This window comes from Macrobrachium rosenbergii, chromosome 48, assembly GCF_040412425.1.
Source record: "Macrobrachium rosenbergii isolate ZJJX-2024 chromosome 48, ASM4041242v1, whole genome shotgun sequence".
NCBI classification, from domain to species: domain Eukaryota; kingdom Metazoa; phylum Arthropoda; class Malacostraca; order Decapoda; family Palaemonidae; genus Macrobrachium; species Macrobrachium rosenbergii.
In genome coordinates, this window is record NC_089788.1 from 57,761,048 (window position 1) to 57,767,047 (window position 6,000).

Below are 6,000 nucleotides of genomic sequence, written 5' to 3' on the forward strand. Positions count from 1 at the left end.
ATACCTGATGTATGTGGAGGCTAGAGAATTGAACAATGACACACCCGCATATGCCATGTAAATAGGTTTGCCACAACAAGTATCCATGGTCACCTTACCCCCTAAAAACAGCGCAGAAATTACCTATACTGCCTAGGCCGAAAGTATCAAAACAATTCATTACATTTTTTCAAATGTATAATCTCCAAGAGTATTCTTCATAGTAAAGAAGCTCAAGGGAAAACGTTATATGTTTTCTTTTATCTTTTCAACATAAACCTATGTAAAATATGTACTTTATACTGCATACAAAGATTATAATATTTCTCTCTGAGGAGATTCTCAGTTTGGTAGTAGCTGCGCTAAAAAGAAAAACTAATGGCCACTGTTCTTACTATGCACTCTCTCTCTCTCTCTCTCTCTCTCTCTCTCTCTCTCTCTCTCTCTCTCTCTCTCTCTCTCTCTCTCTCTCTCTCTCTCACACATTCATTGCAAGTAACATGACATCCTTTCATTAACCAAACATATCAGTGTTATGAAAGTGACGGAGATTTTTTCAGATACCAGGCTTATGAAAATATAACTAATTCGTATGAAAAGCTAAAAAAAATACCTGAACAATTAAAATTTAGTTAATTTCAAGAATTTACAAGAATATACAATAAATCATCAGAAATCATTTAATAAAAAGTAAATATTTTTGGCAAATCCAGAGAGTTTTATATGTCTCTGTGTATGTACTGATTTCAGCCTGGTATAAAATTCTCACACAGTGTTGATAAATCTGACTTTAGAAAACCATGTATGGTATTCTTTGTCAACTGAGTGCTTGGCCATCGCTAAAATATCATCCAGAAATAAGATCAGTATATTATTCACTGATCTGTCATTTCAAACAACTATTGCTTAAATAAGAAAAATTAATTTGTACTCATAACATCATTGCAAAATCATTGAAGTATATTGAAATACTTGTGCATATTTTCACACATTCGTATCAGAGTTGGGCAGTAGGTTGGCCCTTTCTAAAGTGATACCTGTAAAAGTAAGCGTTAGAGAAAGTAAGGCACACAGGTGCATACTCTTTTAACCGACGTAACGCTAATCAGTCACCTGTGAAATATGAGAGCTTTTGTTGTAGGTATAAAGTAGGTGTAGAGTGTGTAGATTCATACATATGACACACACATATATATACATGTGTGTGCATGCATGTCATGTGTGTGATCCCACACACTCTATACATATGACAGATATACCTATGACAGACCTACCTGTAAGGTAGACCAACTCTGTAGGAAATGAAGATTATATATATATATATATATATATATATATATATATATATATATATATATATATATATATATATATATATATATATATATATATGTCGACCTTAGGTCTGGCAGGGTGGGTGGAAACAACTGGATTGCATGGTGCCATACATAGTAGTTAAATAACTTTTACATTTTATTTTATGGTTATGTCAATATTTTTGTTCTTTTCTATATTTTTGTTTTATATATAACAAAATTATTATATCAGTGATCTCCCCAGTAAGGACTTATTTCAGGAAAAGAAGAAATAATTAATTAGTAATTTCGTACATGGCATCTTTCTTGTTTAGAGGTTAGTGCAAACCGTTCTTAATTTCCCAAGTAAATGAACACAGCCGATTGAGAATACGGCGACTGGTATTATTTTACAAAAATGGCTTCGAATTCAATAACATGAGTACGATGTTAGTCCATTTATGGAAAATGATGATCACAGAAAAATGGATGTTGAGGGGGAACATATTTGAAGAGGGGAAAAATAGAATAATATTTTATGAGGCAATAATTAGTATGGAAAGTTCATTCTAACAAATGTTTTCCGTGCATTTTGGGAAATACTTATCGTTTCTTCGTGAAGAGTATTTATGTTTCTTCGTGAAGAGTATTTATGTTAATGAAAACTGGACATAAAGATAGAAAGATTACTCATCTTTTCATTGATACCATGATCAAGAATCATTTCACACTATCATGCAGACAATATTAGACTTTTTAATAGCTTTCTCAGTAAGAATAGTCGACGTCCTAATTATCAGCGGGACCTAGAGTAGCAGTTAGTCTCGTCTCGGCTGAGGCAGGAGTGGAAAGTGTTAATGCGCATCTGTATTTCTCTCTCTCTCGATTAGTTTTCACACGTAGCTGTAAGCCATATATTTTTAAGGGTAATGTTGTAAGATGACTTTGAAATGTTATTGAAGTGTTTTAGGATGATAGTTTAAGGTATATTTGGTGTTTGAACTACAGTATTAAAAGAGGCAATTGTAAGCATTTTTAGAGGGGGTTCCAACTTAACACGGGTTGTTGTGGCCCATAACCCCTGCGAATACCAGGTGTCAACGGTATATATATATATATATATATATATATATATATATATATATATATATATATATATATATATATATATATATATATATATATATATATATGTATATATTATACAGTGCAACCCCTCTTATTTGCAGTTCAGCAATCGCGGATTCAGTTATTCACGGAATTTTCTGTGAAACGCATTTTTTAATAAATTGCGGAAAATTCAGTAATTCTTGGATTTTTTCATTGAAAAATATTCACTGATTACAGTAATATCCTGAACTTGAGTTGCGTGAATTCACAGACACATGAACTTTTCATTGGAACCCAATTAATTGTCATACACGAGTTTCTCACAGACACACGAACATTTGTGAATCCTGTAAAACTCTGCAAAAGTGTTTTTGTGTAATTTTTTTTAATGTAATTTATAAATTTTCAAGCTTTTATGTGTAAATTAAATAACATTAAATAAAAAAAAATTCTCTCTTGCTGAGATGAATTTTTATGGTACATGTATACACGTTTATTTGTTTTGTATGATAAATAGATGATTTATCTAATAATAAGATTAATAAGATATATAATAATAATAATAATAATAATAATAACAACAAATAATAATAATAATAATAACAATAATAATAATAATAAAACTGTAATTACAAAATTATACTATGTATGTGATACATATTTTAAACAAATATCATTCCCTGATCTTTTGTGAACTTGTTTAAGAGAAGCTCGAGGGCAAAGCTGTCAAATATGTCAAATTAATTTGATAGGAAGGGGGGAGTGTTGCTGATAGTGGGTCAAAGGATTCCTATAAAGTCTCTCTCTCTCTCTCTCGTAGTTAGCGCTCACACATATTTTACAACTTATTACTATTTCTCTGTATGTCTTTACCAGTACAGTATAAAATTTTAAATTGATCTAATTTTACCTGTACCATCTACGAACTGTAAATGCGTTAGTGTGGCAACTATTACGTTCTAAAACATAAAGATAACTAAGAGTTGTATTAGTCTAAATAAAAAACACTGTTTTTGTTCATGAAAAATCATTTCAGAATACAGAGAAAGAGACATACTAGAATAAAATAGTTCTTATAAACAAGGTTGAGAAGACTTCTAAAAATAGATCTGTCGGAAGGGGGAGAAAGAGAACTAGTATATGTAATCTTTACACTCTTATATTTTTACAGTGACCCAAGGTGCTTAGCAATGTTAGGTAAATAATCTTCATGGTAGACTAAATTTAAAAAATCCAAATGTGAAGTTCATGGGTCAGAAAAGAGGATACATAGATGACTTCTCCTCCTGTCTGCAACAGACAGTGAACAATAATGGAATCTATTCTCTTGCCTGTTGTTGAAGAAAAAAAGGAACCAATGACCATTTGGCTAATTCAGAGCCACTTGGTAAGTGGTTCTGTTGAAAGTTAGTAGATTGTTCAAAGCTTTTGAAATCTGAGACAGTGGAGGAAAAAGCCATATCGTCCTCCATTCATTCCAGTCTTATAGGAATGCATCTTTTGCTGTGGCCTGTATGTTCAGGTTCAGAGACACACACTGGGAGTTGATGGTTCTCACATGTGCAAACAGGTCCACTTCCAGATATGGAAACATGTTGGCAATTACTGACTTGAGAGGGACTGAGTGGGAGCCCAACCTCTTGTTATAAGACATTGCAGTCATATTGTGTAGGACCAACAAAATGTGGGTCCCTTTTGGAGGTTTCAATTTTTTGAGATGGAAAGACAGCCAAAAGCCCTAGAAAGCATGTGACACTTCCCCAGAACAGGTCACCATCTTCCCACTACCTGAAGAGCCTCCCAGTGACCTCCCCAACCTATCATGGAGGCATCCGTATGTACTGTATTGTCACTCATAAATACGGTGGAGTCAGGTCGACCTGTTTGCCTGACACCCCTTCCAGGTTTACGGACGGAGTATCTTCCCAATCTCAGATGAAGGCAATTGCAAAGCCTTTTCCTGGCATGTGAGACCCAGACTCTGTTTACATCCTACAGTTGCAATCTCAGGATTAGATCTACCATAGACACAAACTGTAATAGGCCCAAGCTTCGTTTCATTTGTTGTCTGGAAAAGCTGGGCTGTGCAAGGAATATTCTCAGGTTCTTCCTTATTCTTGTTTAAGTGCTGTTGGGAAGAGAAAGCTGGCCACAAAGAGTATCCCAACAAACTCCTTACCTCAGAAAATAACTGCTTTTTTAGGAAACCTTTTGACAGGAGTCTGTTGACCACCACTCTCAGGTTTCATTAGAACTCTTCTCTGGTGGCTCCCCAGATTAGCCACTTATCTATGTAGGCCACCAGTTAAACTACTTCCTGAGCTCCCATAAAATAAGTAAAAATAAGTACAGTATATAGAAAAGTTTACACAAACAGTATGTTTGTTCAGACTTGACAGGTCGAGGTTCACACTTCGTTCGGAGAAATCCTTCATGGGGATGCTGAAGAGTGGTGGCAAATAAACCTGTCTTTCTCTATGGCCCCCTTTTAAGAGGAGTCTGGTTTTAGGAAAAGACTCCTTTAGAGGAGGGAGAGGTTGAGACCATCTCTACCCTAGCCCAAAGGGAGGACTTCCACTACATGTGATGCTGTAGAACATGACCGCAACCATGCAAGTCCTTTTGAGCTCTATCTCTTCCCTTGCCTTTAATACACTATCCAGGAGTTAATTTTCCATTTCCCTTGTAGGAGCATCTTGTCTGCTTCGAAAGGGGTGCTGCTATCAGCTGTGTCACATATGCCTTCTAATCACTGTAGGAACTACACTCTTCTTTTAATATTTTTGGTTCATCTTCCAATGTTTTTGTTTCCCATGTTAATCTGTCCCTTGTTTTGTATACCATCCACAACCAATTTTGCAGGTTCAGGATGTTTTTGGAGTTTTCTTAAATCTGCTTTTTTCATTGTATTTAAATCCTCCTGACTTGTAGTAAGTTTTCCTTACCTTCTCTCAGGCATTCTAAACATTGCCTAGATTTTGGTCTTGATTTTTAATTTCCCTTATTTCTCTTTCCAACTTCTCTTACCTCCGTAGAGCATCTACTTCAGAATCAGCATAACCCTTTTACTTTTTCTGTCATTTTAATTGGTTTCATATGAGTCTTAATTTGAGTCTTAGTCAGGCCTGCATTTGCAATTAGGCATTGAATACAAAACCACTGTATTTGTTACAGTCCACTGTCGTTCTCTGTACCTAACTGAGCATGGTGTTGTTTACATGGGCATGCTTTGCCAATGTTTGATGGGTTCTTTTGGGTGGAAGTGGCCAATAACTCATCATCCCTAAAGCCCTTCTTTGCTCGTCTGCTGACTCGTGACTTTAGTAGTCTAAATCTACTAGCCTACTTTCATCTTCCCCTAGGCTGTCTTCGAATCTTCTCTTGCATCTAATCATAAAAAAGTTGCTGTTGTCTACACCTTTACTTGTAATCTCTTCATTTTACTTGTCAAAGACAGAAGCTTGCACTTTTCTTCCTCCAAACATAAAAAAAAATTGGAACCATAAAATGGGTTGTTAGTTGTTTTCCAAAAGAACTGTAGTGCAGTGCCTTTAGACAAATTAAGTTTTAACAAGGTTCAGTTATTTTTCTGGTTCATAAAATGTTTTCTTTCAGT

General features: G+C 34.9%; 1 protein-coding gene across 30 annotated transcripts in view; it reads left to right on the forward strand.

The window, feature by feature from the left end:
* The window catches only part of tim (timeless), a 510,805-nt gene that overhangs the window by 393,763 nt on the left and 111,042 nt on the right, over window positions 1-6,000 (forward strand). The window lies entirely within an intron of this gene.